The sequence below is a fragment of the Phoca vitulina genome, unplaced genomic scaffold (genome assembly GCF_004348235.1).
Source record: "Phoca vitulina isolate PV1807 unplaced genomic scaffold, GSC_HSeal_1.0 scaffold43, whole genome shotgun sequence".
In the NCBI taxonomy this organism is placed as follows: Eukaryota; Metazoa; Chordata; class Mammalia; order Carnivora; family Phocidae; genus Phoca; species Phoca vitulina.
In genome coordinates, this window is record NW_022589746.1 from 14,992,004 (window position 1) to 15,012,011 (window position 20,008).

The window sequence follows — 20,008 nt, forward strand, 5'->3', positions numbered from 1 at the left end:
GCAGAATGAGAACGAATGACCCAATCTCACGCTTGGCCTTGGAGCATCTCCAACTGAGCATGTAGCAGGTGGGCTCTGCCCGTGGCCTTGGTTAGGAAACCAAATCACGGTATTGCATCTCTCAGAATAGAGCGTGTATAAAGGATAATATAAGCGTGCATGCTGAGAGCTGAAGATAAATCAGTTCTGTCCGGACCTCTTATGAAATATGGAAGATTCTCACTGATAATAATCAGAGAATATGGAAATATGAGTGCTAATTATATGAAGCTGATACACGTGGTAAGGTTTAAAGGAAAACGTGGGCTCTCTTAATGCTAGCATCAAAAAAGAGTTACCCTGTAGTTTGATTGTTTTTTTTGTTTTTTGTTTTTTTTTCTCATTAAACTTTTGTTTTAATGGGTCTCAAAATTCTGTGACAGATTTTTGGTCAAGTTGTTTCCATTAAAAAGTACTGATTTTAAAAACTAATAACTTAAAACTGCCACACACACACAAAAAACAAATGGTCCACAAAACATTCTCCTTTCCTTCTGAAGGTTTTACGATGCATTGTTATCATTAACCAGTCTTTTACTATTAAACTTAAATGGCCAATTGACACAAACAGTTCTGAGACCATTCTTTCACCACTGATTAAGACTGGGGTGGCAGGTATTGGGGATAATATTCATTTAGCCTTCTGAGCTTTCTGGGCAGACTTGGTGACCTTGCCAGCTCCAACTGCTTTCTTGTCCACTGCTTTGATGACACCCACAGCAACCGTCTGTCTCATGTCACGAACAGCAAAACGGCCCAGAGGAGGATAGTCAGAGAAGCTCTCAACACACATAGGCTTGCCAGGAACCATATCAACAATGGCAGCATCACCAGATTTCAAGAACTTGGGATCATCTTCCAGCTTTTTTCCAGAACGACGATCTATCTTCTCCTTCAGCTCAGCAAACTTGCAAGCAATGTGAGCTGTGTGACAATCCAGCACAGGTGCATATCCAGCACTGATTTGGCCTGGATGGTTCAGGATAATCACCTGAGCTGTGAAGCCAGCTGCTTCCACTGGTGGGTCATTTTTGCTGTCACCAGCCACATTGCCATGACGAACATCTTTGGCAGATATGTTCTTCACATTGAAGCCCACATTGTCCCCAGGAAGAGCCTCACTCAAAGCTTCATGGTGCATTTCAACAGACTTTACTTCAGTTGTAACATTGACTGGAGCAAAGGTGACCACCATGCCAGGTTTAAGAACACCAGTCTCGACTCGGCCCACAGGGACAGTACCAATACCACAATTTTGTAGACGTCCTGGAGAGGCAGACGCAAGGGCTTGTCAGTTGGACGAGTTGGTGGCAGAATGCAATCCAGAGTTTCAAGCAGTCTGGTTCCACTGGCATTCCCATCTTTACGGATGACTTTCCATCCCTTGAACCAAGGCATGTTAGCACTTGGCTCCAGCATGTTGTCACCGTTCCAACCAGAAATTGGCACAAATGCTACTGTGTTGGGGTTATAGCCAATTTTCTTAATGTAGGTGCTGACTTCCTTAACGATTTCCTCGTATCTCTTCTGGCTGTAGGGTGGCTCAGTGGAATCCATCTTGTTAACACCAACAATTAGTTGTTTTACACCCAGGGTGTAAGCCAGAAGGGCAAGCTCATGGGTCTGCCCATTCTTGGAGATACCAGCTTCAAATTCACCGACACCAGCAGCAACGATCAGGACAGCACAGTCAGCCTGAGATGTGCCTGTAATCATGTTTTTGATAAAGTCTCTGTGTCCTGGGGCATCAATGATGGTCACATAATACTTGCTGGTCTCGAATTTCCACAAGGAGATATCAATGGTGATATCACGTTCACGTTCAGCTTTCAGTTTATCCAAGACCCAGGCATACTTGAAGGAGCCCTTTCCCATCTCAGCAGCCTCCTTCTCAAATTTTTCGATAGTTCTTTTGTCGATCCCACCACATTTGTAGATCAGATGACCAGTAGTGGTAGACTTGCCCGAATCTACGTGTCCAATGACGACAATGTTGATGTGAGTCTTTTCCTTTCCCATTTTGGTTTAGGTTGAGTGGTGGTTTTCACGACACCTGTGTTCTGGCGGCAAACCCGTTGCGAAAAAGTGTAGTTTGATCGTTTTAAGTACATGAACCATGGGTAACTTCTCTATATGAATGTTCAACCTCACGAATTAAATATATTCTGGGATAAGAGATTTGTATAACTCTTCAGTGCGTTTAATGAGCACACGAGCCCAGGGGACTTGAGATTAGCAACCACAAATGGAGAAATGTTAATGGAAACTTAAATGAACTGGCTTTTGCCAAGGGCAGAGTGTTTCTTACTGTTCGCATTTGGTTGCCTGCCTTTGCTGCATTAACACCCACCTCCTGCCATCCTTAGACCTTTGGTGCAAATGAGTCTCTGTTACAGGTTCCTTCTCCAGAAGACGGGAACGATCAGTGAGGATGGTGAGTAAATATTACTACTGGTATCTTGAAAATCACTACTGCAAGTAGGGAGACACTCTGTTTTCAAACCTTGGCACAAAGGCAATAGGACAGTTCTGCAAAGTAGGTCTCAAGTTCAACGATCACATGACCCACACAACCACATAGGCATGTGGGTGTTCAGCTCCCCCGAAGGCAACCGAGTCCATTATTTATAGGGTGATAGTCATCGTTCTAGGCAATCTAAAATAATTTCATTCCAAATGAGTATCTTCTTTACCATCTCAGGCATCAATGTGGCTATTCATCAAATTGTACTAAAAATCCAGGTAAGTTTCTGTACTAGTCCATTCAAATTTATTTTCAAGATACATCTACTTCAGTGCATTTTAAAGGGGAAACTTGTTAATGCATTTGTTAGCATACTGGAATTATTTTTGGAACACTTAGGGCCCATTTTCTGTCCATTAATCTATTGGATTCCTGGGGCTGCTGTGACAAATTACACGAATGGTGGCTTAAAACAACAGAAATTTATTGTTTCAAAGTTTTTGAGAGCAGCAGTCTGAGATTGGTCTGTCAGCAGGACGGGTCCTTCTGGAGCTCTGAGAAGCATCTGCTTCATGCTTCCCTCCTAGCTGCTGGTGCTGCCTTGAACCTCTGTGCCCAAGCTCATAGCCCTTAGAAGCCAGTCTGCCCACCGCTTCGGGGCCTTCCTATTTCCTTTCTTCTGTCCATGTCTCTCCTTTTCCTATAAGGACACTGGTCGTTGGATTCAGGACCCAACTGATTAATCCAGGATGACCTCATCTTGAGATCCTTAACTTAATTAAAACCGCAGAGACTCTTTTTCCAAATAAGGTCACATTCACAGTGCTTGGGGGTTAGGACTTGGATTTATTTTTTTTTTTTTTTTTTGAGGGACAACATTAAATGCACTACAATTTGGAGTGTAATACCAATGTAACTGATACATGGGCTTTAGGTGATTACCTTTCAACATCCTTTTCAAAAAGATTAGGGAAAAAAACTTGTATTGAAGTTTAGGGGATGAAACATCATTTTCATCAATGCACTAGAACTACTTATGACTTTTACATTAGGATAAAAGCACTTCCGAGTCTCATCAAATTGGTTTAGACATGGTCTTCAAGAAAAGTGTGTTATGTTCCATTTTGCTTTCTTGTTTTGCACATGGGTGTCTTTAAATTTGCTAGTAGAGGGACGCCTGGGTGGCTCAGTCTGAAATGTCTGACTTCGGCTCAGGTCATGATCCCAGGGTCCTGGGATGGAGCCCCACATCTGGCTCCCTGCTTGGCAGGGAGTTTTCTTGTCCCTCTGCCCCTCCCCCGATTCATACTTTCTCACTCACTCTCTTTCTCTCTCATAAATAAATAAATAAATCTTAAAAAAAAATAAAACCATTTGCTTCTATATTAAAATAAATCTAATTTAAAAAATAACTTGTTCAGATATTCATGCAGATATAAACGATGAAGTTTTATCATAGTTTAATTTTGATCCTGAGTAAAATAATAATAATGATAATAATATGAAGAGGCTATCATATCTTGTGTTCTTCAGATGGAAGGTTTTCTAGAAAACTCAAGTTAATGAAACTTATAGACCTTTAATTAAATGTTTACTCTCTTTTTTATCCAGTTTTATATTGTTTGATTGTTTACATTTGTCTTTAGGAGTTATTTATTTGCGGGGGCGGAGCAAGATGGCGGAAGAGTAGGAGACCTGGATTTCGTTTCCTCTCAGGAATTCAGCTGGATAGGGATCAAACCATTCTGAACACCTACAAACTCAACAGGAGATCGAAGAAAAGAATAACAACAACTCTCTGAACAGAAAAGCGACCACTTTCTGGAAGGTAGGTCGTGCGGAGAAGTGAATCCGAGGCGGTATTCAGAAGGATAGACGGCAGGGGAGGGGTCTCCTTCGGCCACTTCTGGCAAGTGATAGAGCCATGGAGCACAAAATCGGAACTTTTAGAAGTCTGCTCCGCTGAGGGACGTCGCTCCAGTGGCTAAGCAGGGGGTGGAACCCTCACGGGAGGTGTGGTCTCAGGACCCTCGGGGTCACAGAAAGACTGGGGGTGCCTGAGTGCGGCAGAGCTCCCAGGTATCGGAGTGGGGAAGCCGGCTGCAGAGACGGAGCCGAGGCGCGGGCTCTCAGCTCGGGGTTGCCATAAACCGTGATCCGCGGCACAGTCGGGCCTCTGCTCCTCCAGCGGGGACCCAACAAGCGGCAGGTCTGGGGAGACTCACCTTCCTGCCCTGGGAGGAGCAGCGCGGGAGCGCACCACAGGGATCTGCGGGGTTTGAGAGTCCACACGGGGTTGGGTGCCAGAGATAGAAACGCGCGGTCACAGTCCGGGTGAGCACGGAGTGTGGCTGGAGACCGGGGAGATGGGAGTGATTGACTGATTTTCTCTGGGGGTGCACTGAGGAGTGGGCCCCGAGTTCTTGGCTCCTCTGGGCTGGAGATTGGGAGGCTGCCATTTTCACTCTCGGCCTCCAAAGCTGTACGGAAAGCTTGCAGGGAACAAAAGCTCCTGAGAGCGAACTCGAGGAGATTACTTAGCCCGGACCCGGCAAGGGTGGGGCAATTCCGCCTCCGGCAAAGACATTTGGGAACCACGGCAACAGGCCCCTCCCCCAGAAGATCAGCGAGAACAGCCAGTCAAGACCAAGTTTACCCATCAATGAGAACGGCAGAACTCCAGCGCTACGGGAATACTGCACATAGAATGAATGGCTTTTTCCACATGATTGTTTAGTCTTTCAAAGTTAATTTTTTTTAACTGTTTTTTTTTTAATTTTTAATTTTCCCTTTTTCAACCAACATCTTATCAATCCCTTTTTTAAAAAACATTTTTATTTTTCATTTTTAGAGTCATATTCTATCCCTTCATAATAGTTACCCTTATTTTTAGCATATATATATAAATTGTTCTCTCTTTAAAATTTTGAGATACAGTTTCTTCTAACAGATCAAAATATACCCTAAATCTCTAGTGTATGGCTTTGTTCTAGTCTCCTGCCTGATCATATTCTCTCCCTTTTTTTTGTTTTTTTTTTTAAATCCTCTTCTTTCTTTTTTCAAACAACTTCTTATCTTATCAATTCCATTTATAAACTCTTATAATTTTCATCTTTACAGTCATATTCCATCCCTTCATTGTATTAACCCTTATTTTTGTACATATATAAGGTTTTCTTTCTTTAAAATTTTGGAGGCACTTTCTTCTAACAGACCAAAATACACCCAAAATCTAGTGTGTGGCACTGATCTATGCACCAGCCTGATCATATTTGATCATATTCTGTTTTTTTTTTTGTTTTGTTTTCTGTTCTGTTTTTGTTTGTTTTTATCTTTTCCTTTTTCTTTTTTTTTTCCTTTTCTTTTCTCTTTCTTTCCCTTTCTTTTCCCACAGTTTCAGGTCTTTTCTGATTTGTTTAGAGTATATTTTCTGGGGACGTTTTTACCCTGTTAGCATTTTGTTCTCTCATTCATCTATTCTCCTCTGGACAAAATGACAAGATGGAAAAAAAAAAAAAAAAACCTCAACAAAAAGAACAAGAGGCAGTACTGACTGCCACGGACTTACTCAATACAGACATTAGTACGATGTCGGAACTAGAGTTCAAAATGATGATTTTAAAGATACTAGCTGAGCTTGAAAAAAGCATGGAAGTTATTAGAGAAAACCTTTCTGGAGAAATAAAAGAACTAAAATCTAACCAAGTCGAAATCAAAAAGGCTATTAATAGGTGCAATAAAAAATTAAATTAAATTAAAAAAATTCATGGAAACAAATGAAAATGAAAACACAACTGTTCAAAATCTTTGGGATACAGCAAAGGCAGTCCTAAGAGGAAAGTATATAGCAATACAAGCCTTTCTCAAGAAACAAGAAAGGTCTCAAGTACACAACCTAGCCCTACACCTAAAGGAGCTGGAGAAAGAACAGCAAATAAAGCCTAAACCCAACAGGAGAAGAGAAATAATAAAGATCAGAGCAGAAATCAATGAAATAGAAACCAAAAGAACAGTAGAGCAGATCAACAAAACTAGGAGCTGGTTCTTGGAAAGAATTAACAAGATTGATAAACCCCTGGCCAGACTTATCAAAAAGAAAAGAGAAATGACCCAAATCAACAAAATCGTGAATGAAAGAAGAGTGATCACAACCAACACCAAAGAAATACAAACAATTATAAGAACATATTATGAGCAACTCTATGCCAGCAAATTAGATAACCTGGAAGAAATGGATGCATTCCTAGAGATGTATCAACTACCAAAACTGAACCAGGAAGAAATAGAAAACCTGAAGAGACCTATAACCACTAAGGAAATTGAAGCAGTCATCAAAAATCTCCCAAAAAACAAAAGCCCAGGGCCAGATGGCTTCCCAGGGGAATTCTACCAAACATTTCAAGAAGAATTAATACCTATTCTTCTGAAACTGTTCCAAAAGATAGAAATGGAAGGAAAACTTCCAAACTCATTTTATGAGGCCACCATTACCTTGATCCCAAAACAGACAAAGACCTCATCAAAAAGGAGAATTACAGACCAATATCCCTGATGAACATGGATGCAAAAATTCTCACCAAAATACTAGCCAATAGGATCCAACAGTACATTAAAAGGATTATTCACCATGACCAAGTGGGAATCATCCCTGGGCTGCAAGGTTGGTTCAACATGTGCAAATCAATCAATGTGATACAATACATTAACAAAAGAAAGAACAAGAATCATATGATCCTGTCAATAGATGCAGAAAAAGCATTTGACAAAGTAGAGCTTCCTTTCTTGATCACAACTCTTCAGAGTATAGAGATAGAGGGTACATACCTCAATATCATAAAAGCCATCTATGAAAACCCACAGCGAATATCATTCTCAATGGGGAAAAACTGAGAGCTTTCCCCCTAAGGTCAGGAATGCGGCAGGGATGTCCACTATCACCAGTGCTATTCAACACAGTATTAGAAGTCCTAGCCACAGCAATCAGACAACAAAAAGAAATAAAAGGCATCCAAATCAGCAAAGAAGAAGTCAAACTCTCACTCTTTGCAGATGATATGATACTTCGTGTGGAAAACCCAAAGACTCCACCCCAAAACTGCTAGAACTCCTACAGGAATTCAGTAAAGTGGAAGGATATAAAATCAGTGCACAGAAATCAGTGACATTCCTATACACCAACAACAAGACAGAAGAAAGAGAAATTAAGGAGTCGATCCCATTTACAATTGCACCCAAAACCATAAGATACCTAGGAATAAATCTAACCAAAGAGGCAAAGGATCTGTACTCAGAAAACTATAAAATACTCATGAAAGAAATTGAGGAAGACACAAAGAAATGGAAAAACGTTCCATGCTCATGGATTGGAAGAACAAATATTGTGAAGATGTCAATGCTACCTAGAGCAATCTACACATTCAATGCAATCCCCATCAAAATACCATCCACTTTTTTCAAAGAAATGGAACAAATCATCCTAATATTTGTATGGAACCAGAAAAGACCTCGAATAGCCAGAGGGATGTTGAAAAAGAAAAGCAAAGCTGGCGGCATCACAATTCCAGACTTCCAGCTCTACTACAAAGCTGTCATCATCAAGACAGTATGGTACTGGCACAAAAACAGACACATAGTTCAATGGAACAGAAGACAGAGCCCAGAAATGGACCCTCAACTCTATGGTTAACTGATCAACAAAGCAGGAAAGAATGTCCAATGGAAAAAAGACAGTGTCTTCAACAAATGGTGTTGGGAAAATTGGACAGCCACATGCAGAAGAATGAAACTTGACCACACAGAAAAATAGACTCCAAATGGTTGAAAGACCTAAATGTGAGACAGGAGTCCATCAAAATCCTAAAGGAGAACACAGGCAACAACCTCTTCGACCTCAGCTGCAGCAACTTCTTCCTAGAAACATCGCCAAAGGCAAGGGAAGCAAGGGCAATAATGAACTACTGGGACCTCATCAAGATAAAAAGCTTTTGCACAGCAAAAGAAACAGTCAACAAAACCAAAAGACAACCGACAGAATGGGAGAAGATATTTGCAAATGACATATCAGATAAAGGGCTAGTATCCAAAATGTATAAAGAACTTATCAAACTCAAACCCAAAGAACAAAGAATCCAATCAAGAAATGGGCAGAAGACATGAACAGACGTTTTTCCAAAGAAGACATCCAATTGGCCAACAGCCACATGAATAAGTGCTCAACATCATTTGGCATCAGGGAAATCCAAATCAAAACCTCAATGAGATATCACCTCACACCAGTCAGAATGGCTAAAATTAACAAGTCTGGAAATGACAGATGTAGGTGGGGATGCAGAGGAAGGGCAACCCTCCTACACTGTTGGTGGGAATGCAAGCTGGTGTAGCCACTCTGGAAAACAGTATGGAGGTTCTTCAAAAAGTTGAAAATAGAGCTACCATTTTTTTTTTTTTTAAAGATTTTATTTATTTATTTGAGAGAGAGAGAATGAGAGACAGAGAGCATGAGAGGGAGGAGGGTCAGAGGGAGAAGCAGACTCCCTGACGAGCAGGGAGCCCGATGTGGGACTCGATCCCGGGACTCCAGGATCATGACCCGAGCCGAAGGCAGTCGCTTAACCAACTGAGCCACCCAGGCGCCCCAATAGAGCTACCATTTAATCCAGCAATTGCACTACTGGGTATTTACCCCAAAGATAAAAATGTAAGGATCCGAAAGGGTATGTGCACCCTGATGTTTATAGCAGCAATGTCCACAATAGCCAAACTGTGGAAAGAGCCAAGATGTCCATCAACAGATGAATGGATAAAGAAGAGAGGTATATAGATATATATATATATAAATAAAAATTTATATATATATACAATGGAATATTATGCAGCCATGAAAAGGAATGAGATCTTGCCATTTGCAATGACGTGGATGGAACTGTAGGGTATTATGCTGAGTGAAATAAGTCAATCAGAGAAAGACATGTATCATATGACCTCACTGATATGAGGAATTCCTTTTTTTTTTTTTAAAGATTTTATGTATTTATTTGACAGAGAGAGATACAGTGAGAGAGGGAACACAAGCAGGGGGAGAGGGAGAGGGAGAAGCAGTCTTCCTGCCTGCAGGGAGCCCGATGTGGGGCTCGATCCCAGGACCCTGGGACCACGACCTGAGCCGAAGGCATATGCTTAATGACTGAGCCACCTGGGTGCCCCTGATATGAGGAATTCTTAATCTCAGGAAACAAACTGAGGGTTGCTGGAGTGTTGGGGGCTGAGAGGGATGGGGTGGCTGGGTGATAGACATTGGGGAGGGTATGTGCTATGGTGAGCGCTGTGAATTGTGCAAGACTGTTGAATCACAGATCTGTACCTCTGAAGTAAATAATACATTATATGTTAAAAAAAAAAAAAAGAAGAAGAAGATAGCAGGAAGGGAAGAATGAAGGGGGGTAAATCGGACAGGGTGATGAACCATGAGAGACTATGGACTCTGAAAAACAAACTGAGGGTTGTAGAGGGGAGGGGGGTGGGAGGATGGGTTAGCCTGGTGATAGGTATTAAAGAAGGCACGTTCTGCATGGAGCACTGGGTGTTATACGCAAACAATGAATCGTGGAACACTACATCAAAAACTAATGATGTAATGTATGGTGATTAACATAACATTAAAAAAAAAGATTTATTTGCTCTTAGTGACAGGAAAAAGAAACCCAATATATAGCCCGACAAGAACTATTATCCTTGAAATCATGAGACAATCTGTTTATATCACAGTGATTCAGAAGTATTTTGTAGCCGTTATTGTGATTGAGATTGAGAATTCAGTGGTGAATCTGGCACTAAAGAGTTTCCTCAAGAAACTCAGTACCGTGAAGTCGCAATCAGGCAAGTAAATAAGACTCCAGGAGGATGGGAAGAGAAGCTAAGCAGGATTGGGTGGTCCAAGGATTATTTCAGGGGAGTCTTTGTCTCTAGACTGAGAGGTAAAAGTTCTGATGCGATTATTATTTCTTAAAAATCACTGACATGATAACCTAAGCAAATGCCTTATTAACCTTTAATATACTCACAGATAAGGCAATTAGCTTGGGCACTTAATTGTACAAAATTCTCAGGGGTCTAAGAACAGAAATGTCAGATTTCACATGTAAATCAGAGCCCAGTAGGAGAGTTAAGATTTGGCATACTGAATTCTTGGTGAGTTGATGTTTCTCTAATCCTTGATTTCTTTTTCCTCGCTTAATTACTTCTTGGTAACATCTAACATTTTATTTCAAGAAGGATGATGCTTTAAAAAGACTGTCTCCCCAGAACATGATCTGAGGTTTTAAGAAATCACATTAATTTCCCTACATCAGATTGCTTATGAACAGCCTCTTCTCCATTTTTCTGTTTCTTTATTTATAATAACCTTACTTCTACAATGTAGTCATTTTACTGTGGAAAATTTAATCCACATCATATTTGAGTATAATCTCTCCCTGATGAGCTTGATAATAGGTATTTGTTATTTGTATTTAAAATAATTGCTTCAGGGTCACCCGGGTAGGCTCAGTCGTTAAACGTCTGCCTTCGGCTCAGGTCATGATCCCGGGGTGCCGGGATCGAGCCCCGCATCGGGCTCCCTGCTCAGTGGGAAGACTGCTTCTCCCTCTCCCACTCCCCCTGCTTGTGTTCCCTCTCTTGCTGTGTCTCTCTGTCAAATAAATAAATAAAATCTTTAAAATAAAATAAAATAAAATAATTGCTTCATACAATCTCTTTTCCTAAGAAATTTGAAAGTTAATCCTTTGATGGCGTCCATAAATATTTCTCTCGTAATTCCATAATTCTAAAGGGATTAATGTATTTTATTTAATGGGCCTGGGCATGTCCATTGGACCAGGGCAGATGATTGATCACTTGGTCTTCCTCTTATCCATGGAAAAGGCAGAGCCAATCTGATTGGTAACATCCTGACACCCATTAAGACTTGCCCTGTTGGCGCTCACGGATGTTGGGCCTCAGTGGCAGAGAACCCCGCTTCCTCTCGCACCTGCCAAAGCTCGGAGTGTCCTTGGTTCCTGTCAGCCAAACATCCAGCACTGCCCCCCTCTCCTTATCTCCCTCCCTCCCTCTCCTCCATACTCCCCCACTCCCACCTCCAGCTTCTTTGCCTAAAAGCAAGAAATCAAGGCAGTCTTTGCTGCAGGTTGTTCTCTTGTTAAGGTCAGAAGAAGTAAAAATTCCAAGTTTGGCTTCAGGCCGAAGCTGTGTTCCACCTGTCAGTTTTCTCCCCAGACAGAATCTGCACTGAGATGTATTGAGTGACTTTATATCTTACGTAGTTTCAGGGCTGTGAATATATACTTTTTTGTGATGGAACTCAGGAAGGGAGGACGGGGAAGACTTAGGCCCTTGAGGTCCAATGCAATGTGATAAAAGAAGTATATTCATTAATTTGGGAGAGAACTACACAATCAATTAAAAAAAAAAAAAGAATGTTTCTTCTGTGCCAACCCTTTGCTGTGCATATCAGAGTTAATGAGATTATCAAAGCATAATCCAGAAGCTGAGGTTTTTTAATCCCAGGCATTCACCTGCGGAACAACAGAAACACATGCCAGCGAATGCGGAGCCTGAGTTCAGGGAGTTTCTCACCAAAGGAATTTCTGCTGAACCTTGGAGAAAATGGTCTCAAGTAAGAGGACAATTGGGTTGGGGAAACTGGCTTGACTTTCATTTAAAATGCAAATCTAGCCTCCTTCAAAAGAAAGTTTGGCTGGTCTTGAAATATTAAGTATATAAGATATGATTACAAAAAGACATACGTGAAATATTAACATTTTTTAACTGGCTGATATTTAATTGACTCCTTGGGGAAAATGCCTTAAGTTAATGTTAAGAAATCAACTCTTCTATACTTGCATGCATCCAAAGTCTTCAATTAAACACCACTGATTAATCATGAACTAGTTAAAACTTAGTTTATTCTAGAAATGTAATCTACAGAGTGGTCTTTGAGAATGTTCCTTCTGCTGTGATATTTCTAAGAAATTTAACGATGGGGAAATCTTTTTTTTTTTTTTTTTAAGAGAGAGACAGTGCAAGAATTGGGGGGGGGAGGTGCAGAGGGAGAGAGAGAATCTTAAGCAGGCTCCTCACCCAACGAAGGGCCAACGCAGGGCTCGATCTCACAACCCGAGATCATGATCTGAGCCGAAACCAAGAGTTGGATGCTTAACTGACTGAGCCACCCAGGTGCCCCTGGATGGGGAAATCTTGTCATCTCGAGTTTTGTCTACTGAAAAGCAGATATAAAATTGCAATCTCAGTTTCTGGATGATTGCATGATACAGTGAGTCTGTCCCTAACACATCAGTTATTAATATTGGGAAAATACATATTTCATTCTTTTATAAAAAGTAATCATTGTGGATCAAGTGGTACAAAAAAAAAAAGGGCTACCCCTTGTGAGTCATAAGAAATCATGTGATAACTAAAAGTAAGCTGTAAGAGCCCCACCTGAATTGATATAAGGTCGGGTCAGACACCTCGCTTGCTTGTGGGTCAGATGGCTTCTTTTGAAGAGTGTTGGGAGGCACAGGGGAATTGAGAAAGCATGCAAGTTACTATACTTTTCAGGGATAAATTAACTTTGCCAAATGTTTTTGTGCAACGGCAACTGTTCCTCATTCTTTCTCTTACTAAGTAAAATTTGTCTATGATTCCACAGGTTATCCCTTTCTGACGGTGGCTGTGAACTTTGGCTATGCGTTAGAATCCCACAGAGAGGCTTTAACTGGAATGCTCAGGCCGCACCCTGGACCAGGTAAATCAGAATCTCTGCCTATGTGAACAAAATATCGGTCCTTTTTAGAGCTCCCCGATGAATCCCAGGGGCATCCACATCTGAAAACCACCCTTTTGAGAGTATGAGGAGTCCCTCAATGAATAGTTATTTAGAATGGGAGTTCTCAGCCCTGTGTCCAAGGGTTTTTTAAAAGATGGTTTTGCATCTTATTCTTAAAATAGCACACATATGTGGGATAACGTTTAACAATAAATGTAAACCAGTCTTCCTCTTAGACAGGAGTTTAAAAGAGGTCGCTTCCTCTGAATCTGAGACAAAGATTTTCTGTATCTTCCGAGAGGCAAAGCTACCTGCTCACCTACCTATTTTTGGTTGTAATGACACTTGGAGATGTCCACGAGGAAGTCTTGGTACACAGATCATGAGTGGTTTGTGCAATCCTGGCCTCTGTCCTTCACCCTCCAAGTGTGTGTGGACGAGCCATTGAAATGCTGTCAGTCTTGCACCTCGGTGGCTGTCGGTTAAGCATCCAACTCTTGATTTGGGCTCAGGTCATGATCTCAGGGTCGTTGGGATCAAGCCCCGCCTGGGGCTCTGTGTTCAGCATGGAGTCTGCTTGAGATTCTCCCTCTGCTTCTGCCCCTCCCCACTCACACTCTCTCTCTAAAAAAAACAAAACAAGGGGCGCCTGGGTGGCTCAGTCGTTAAGCGTCTGCCTTCGGCTCAGGTCATGATCCCAGGGTCCTGGGATCGAGCCCCGCATCAAGCTCCCTGCTCTGCGGGAAGCCTGCTTCTCCCTCTCCCACTCCCCCTGCTGTGTTCCTGCTCTCGCTATCTCTCTCTCTGTCAAATAAATAAATAAAATCTTTAAAAAAAAAAAAAAAAATATTCTCAGTTTCAGTCCTCCTTTGGAAAGTAATTGGATTGCAATAAATGGTATGTGACTATTACCTTACAGCTTTGATTCTGTCTCCTTAGGGGATGCTTACATCTTCTCAAAGGTTAGATGCAGAGCCTTGTTCAAAAGCAAATCTTTTTAATATTTTTAGTTTAAATAATTCATAAAATTCAGTCAGACAGAATGTCCTTTGATTCCCCCCCTTTTTTTTTCTCTTGCCTATCTTATTTTATAAAAATCACATTGTCTATTCCCCAAAGTTTGAGGTGTGTTGGTTTCTATACTTCAGACAACTTGGCTGGCTATCCATCTCTTGTTACCCTTCTGCTGTGCTTTGCCTACTTGATCAGCATTTCCTCTTGCTCTCAGCAAAATCACTGAAGTATTTTATGGTGGCTCCTTTCAATGTGGCAGTTTGTGCATCTAGTCAAACGATGAAATAAGATCATCTTCAAACTGACAATAAACAAAAAATGAAATGCTATGTACTCAAACTGAACATATGTAGCACATGTATTAAAAGTTTACACCATAGATTTGGATCAATCTAGGACAGCACTATCAAATTCTCAATCTCTGCTTATATTTTTAATTCAATAATTTATTTGTTTAGTGCATATTGTGAACCTGGAACTAAAAGAGTACAGTTCTTAAAATTCTCGGGTGCTTACAGACTAAAGGAGAGGTAAAGAATGAAGACAGATAAAGGACAAGTAATTATTCAATTGCAATTGTAACAAATGATAATGGGGACCTATCTTAGAGTCTGGTAAAACTCTCTAAAAGAAGGACCTAAACCAATGTAGCACAAAAATTTCTCTGCGGAAATTATATTTAAATTTCAGAGTGTGGTAATTACTCTTAAACACACACACACACAACGATGTGTTTCATTGTTTCTTTTTTTTAAATTTAAATTCAATTAGCTAACATACAGTAGTACATCATTAGTCTCAGATGTCGTGTTCAATAATTTATCAGTTGTGTAAAACGCCCATTGCTCATCACATCACGTGCCCCCCTTAATGACCATCACCCAATTTGTTTCATTGTTTCTAAATTCAAACGTATATTGAGTTTCTACCATGTTCTTTCAAGTGTGAGAGGCTCTGTGAGGGATATGAAAATAGCCCTGTATGTAAGGAACTTATCTAATCAGAAAAGAAAGTCTCTCTGAGACATATATCATTTCAAGAGAGTCTATTCCTAAGTGTCAAATAGTACAGACAAGAGGTATAGTACTTTCCAGAGGAACATGGCCTAACATATATGCTGCTGGTCATTATCCTACAGTAGTGAACAGAAGAGTGAGTAGCTGCGCAGAATCAGCTGGGTTTTCATTTCTGGTCAGAATGGAGAAAAGATTACAAATAGTAGTAAAAGCTGGAATAAAACTTTGTATTGGGGGCGCCTGGGTGGCTCAGTTGGTTAAGCGACTGCCTTCGGCTCAGGTCATGATCCTGGAGTCCCTGGATCGAGTCCCGCATCGGGCTCCCTGCTCGGCGGGGAGTCTGCTTCTCCCTCTGACCCTCCCCCCTCTCATGTGCTTGCTCTCTCTCATTCTCTCTCTCTCAAATAAATAAATTAAAAACAAAAAAACAAAAAAACTTTGTATTGGAATCAGCTACAGAGAGGAAATATTTCACAGAGGTTACTGATTGAAGCAGTTACATTGTGAAATTTTATGGGCCTAATAATAAGTATCAATTTCTGCCTGTCTATTTCAGGGAGAAATTAACACATCCTTACTGTGTGCTAAAACCATCATCTTGCAGGTTGTCTGACACCACAGTAAAAACATCAATGGGGAGGGAGCTTAGGTGGCAAATAGATGGGATGTAGCTTTTCTAAGCAACCTATTTGTTGGTCTCTTTTTGGAGAACACATTAATAAATTGATGTGTAAAAGGTGAAAATATGCACCCAAAATAGCAAATGTTTGTTGAAATAGCACAATGAATATTTGTTGAAATGCCGGGTTTGCCCTTCACCGAAAGTAGCATTTAGAAATACAAAGCTTTGAATAAATCTTGCATGCCTTGATTTTCATAAAATAGTTAACAAGCCTCAAGTGAGGGTGCAGATGTGCGTGGGAAGGGGCAGAAGTGTGAGAAGAGGCTATTGAGAGAAGCGTATATAACTCAGATGACCAGAGATGCAAAAGCCTTTCAATATGAACCTGCTGTTTACAGTTCTATTCGGCAGAAGTAATTATCTTTACTTAGGGTAATAGATAATGTTAAGTCCGAGAGGAATTAAATTGTCCTTATGATAATAAACCTACTTACTCTTCTTACTCCAACATAACAAATCCAGTAGAGCAAGTAGAGGACTTCCATTGCTCTCTATGGTGTAAGCATATGACCTTGCTTCAATTACACTGATACACGAGAAGAAACTCATCAGAGTCTTACAGGCTCCTGTTTTCACAATTAATCTTGTTTTCTATATCTGTGTCCATATATGTTAACCTCCTTCCTATTGTAATCATGAGCTGTCCATGCCTGGATTATAAAGCCTGTGTGTAGGAAGCCATCCATTCTCACTGATTCAGGATGCTTTTCTTCCAAAATTTTGCCCTCATTTCCTAAGTCATGATAATACCACTTTAATTTATCCTTTCCACCATCATAGAAATAGGTGGTAATATCTCATACTTAATTTTTCTTTCATTCTCCATTGACCCCCACAGCACACTGCCAGCAAATGCCCATTTTTCTGTAACATTTCAGAGCTAAATTCTCCAAAGAAATTTTCTGTCTTCACTGTCTCCACATTCTTTCCTTGCATTTTTTCTTTTGATTCACTCTACTCAGGCTTCTGTCTCTACCATTCCATTGAAATGGCTCTTGTCAAGGTTTCCAGTGAGTTCTAGATTCTCCAACCCATGGTCAACATTCATGCTTATCATACTCATCTACAATATCATACTCATCTCGCAGCTCTAGTAGCATCTGACACAACTGGTTTGTGAGGTCGCAGCCCAGTGGCTCAGCCCCACTAAGAGACAGAGAAATAACCATAAGATTATGAAATTCATCCCCTGCGCCACAACTTATTTTGAATTCTTGGTCAGGCAATTTGCACATCTCCATTTCTTTGGTGTGGGTTACTGGAAAATTACTGTGTTCCTTTGGTGGTGGTGTTTTCCTTGATTTTTCATGTTTCTTGAAGTCTCGTTCATGCTGCTTTCTTCACGTGTGAAGAACCAGTCACTTCCTCTAGTCCTTACTGACTGGTTTTGGGTGAGACACACTTTGAACAGCCAGCCAAGTTGGGGATTCTGAGGCTCTCTCACACTTCTTCTATGGATTTCTCCCCTCCATGCTTCTTGTGTCCTTTTGTGTGTGTGGAAGGTGGAGTGCAGGGTAGTCCTTAAGAATCTCTCCCAATCCCTGCAAAGCCAGGCCGGGGGCTAAGTACCTCCATTTTGTTTTCTGTAGAGAGGTGCCTTGAAATGTTCAAGTTCATGTGCCCATCACCCCTGGTTCTACAGATTCGAGCCAGCTTTCTGTGCATGTTTATGAGCTGTCAGCAAATGCTCACACTGGCCACGTGCAGTGGCACGGGCAGGGAGCCAGCCACCAAAGCCAAGGGGGTGAGGTGTGTGGAGCATCAGGGCCACCTGTGAGACATTTGTGGGGGTGTGTGGTGAGGCATCACAGTGGCTCCAAGGCACACCCCCAGATGGCATCCACAAAGTGGTTAGAAGGATCCATGGCCCCTTCTTGATTTCTGAGCCCTGGCTCCCATCTCTTGCCCCTGTTCCCAGCTCTTGCCCCCCTCCTTGCCAACTCAGTATTCTGGGTGAGGCAAGAAAGAAATTCCCTTTGAGGGCAGCATCTTGCATAGCTGGGGAAGTTGACTACTTGTTCATTATGCTCCCATTCTTCCCTGTGGGAGAAATCATGGACTGACGGGTTCTCTCATGGAACTGAGCTGAGCTACATAGGGGAGAGGTTGTCTTGGATAAAGTGATGCTTTTTACCCTCTTCAGTGTGTGCATTTTGGGAATTTTTTCTCCAGTGGTGTGCTGGAACTTATCTGCTATACTCCCAGACCCCCCACCAAAGTGCTCTTTTCTGTGGGTGGCTGTCAAAATTGATGTTACTATAAGGAGACAATGGTAAAAACCTATTCTGCCATCTTGCTCATAATTCCCACTTTTTTTTTTTTAAGATTCTTATTTATTTATTTTACAGAGAGAGAAAGAGCACAAGCAGGGGAAGCAGCAGAGGGAGAGGGAGAAGCAGACTCCCTGCTGAGTAGGGGGCCCAATGTGGGCTCAATCCCAGGACCCTGGGATCATGACCTGAGCCGAAGGCAGATGCTTAACTGATTGAGCCACCCAGGCGCCCATAACTCCCACTTTAAGTGTGAGCTGTGCCAGTGACTTCTTCTTAAAGAACACAGAGTGCAAAGAGGGGTAGGAAGATCATTTTGCTATGGAGAAACCTAACAAAGCCTCCTTCCACTAGGTTAGCAAGGACAACACCAGCAGTAATAAATCATGTCCCTAGTGTGTACCCTTGATACGGTATGATGATAATGGCCCTTTACCTCTGTGGTCTCCCTCTAATAACCCATAAATTCAGTATAATTATGTGGAAGCATTAGATAAACTCATATAGATGATTATCCTACAGTATACCTGAGGGGTACTCCTCAAACTGTGGAGGTCATCACAAACAAGGAAACTCGGAGAAACTATCACAGCCAAGAGGAGCCTGGGAGAAATGACAACTAAATATAGAGTAATATCCTGGATGGGATTCTGGAAGAGATAAAGCACATTAGGTAAGAACTAGGAAATCTGAATAAACTATGGAGTTAACAATGTATCAATATTAGTTCATTAATTTTAGCAAATATGCTGTATATATTTGTTATCAGTAAGGGGAACTGAATGCAGAGATGGGAACTCTCTGCATTATCTTCTCAATTTTTCTGTACATCTAAAATTGTTCTAAAAAATAGTCTATTACCAAAAAATCATTATACACAATCACCTTAAGCAGTAAGGAAAAAAATTATATGATTATCTCATTAGACAAAATAAATTAAACATGCATTCTTGATAAAAACTCATTAAATTAAGAATACAAAGGAACTTATGCAACCTATAAACCTCTAATCAGCACAGTATGGCAAGAAACAGAAAATCTGGCACACTTCCATGTTGGAAACAAAAAAGTGACATTGTTTTTATTTTTACAAAAAGTCTCATGGAAGCTATAAAAAACATCTAACAAAAAAGCTACTTGAACTAATACAGGAGTTTAGTAAGGTTGCAGGATACCAAATCAATACACAAAAAGTCATTTATAGACTAGCAACAATCAGAAAGTGAAATTTAAAAATACTATTCACAGAAGCACCACACTTGAGCAGTGAAGATATAATGGCAGCAAATAAGCATACAAAGAGAGGCTTGATGCCATTAGTCCTAAGGGACAAGCAAATTAAGAGCACAGCGAGATGTGTATACCTCTGCACACGCGTCAGAAAGGCGGAGTTTGACCACACCGAGTATTGGTGAGGATGTGGAGCAACTGGAACGACCATCAAGTTCTGATGGGAATATAGAAAATTTAACACCTACCATACACTCCAGCCATTCCACTCTTAAGTGTTTACCCAGATGCCAGAAGGTGTGTCCATAAAAAGACTACACCCAAGCTCACAGCAGGTGCATCTGTAACAGCCTCAATCAGGAAGTGACCTGGATGCTGATGATCAGGCGAGCAGGAAGTGACCTGTATGTTCATGATCAGGTGAGCAGGAAGTGACCCGGATGCTCATGATCAGGCGAGCAGGAAGTGACC

General features: G+C 41.2%; 1 pseudogene across 1 annotated transcript; it reads right to left on the bottom strand.

Moving 5' to 3' along the window:
- Nucleotides 1-386: 386 nt before the first annotated feature.
- On the bottom strand, nt 387-2,097 carry LOC116648390 (annotated as a pseudogene). Its single transcript, XR_004302517.1, has one exon. The product of XR_004302517.1 is annotated as an elongation factor 1-alpha 1-like (transcript).
- Between the last annotated feature and the right edge of the window lie 17,911 nt (nt 2,098-20,008).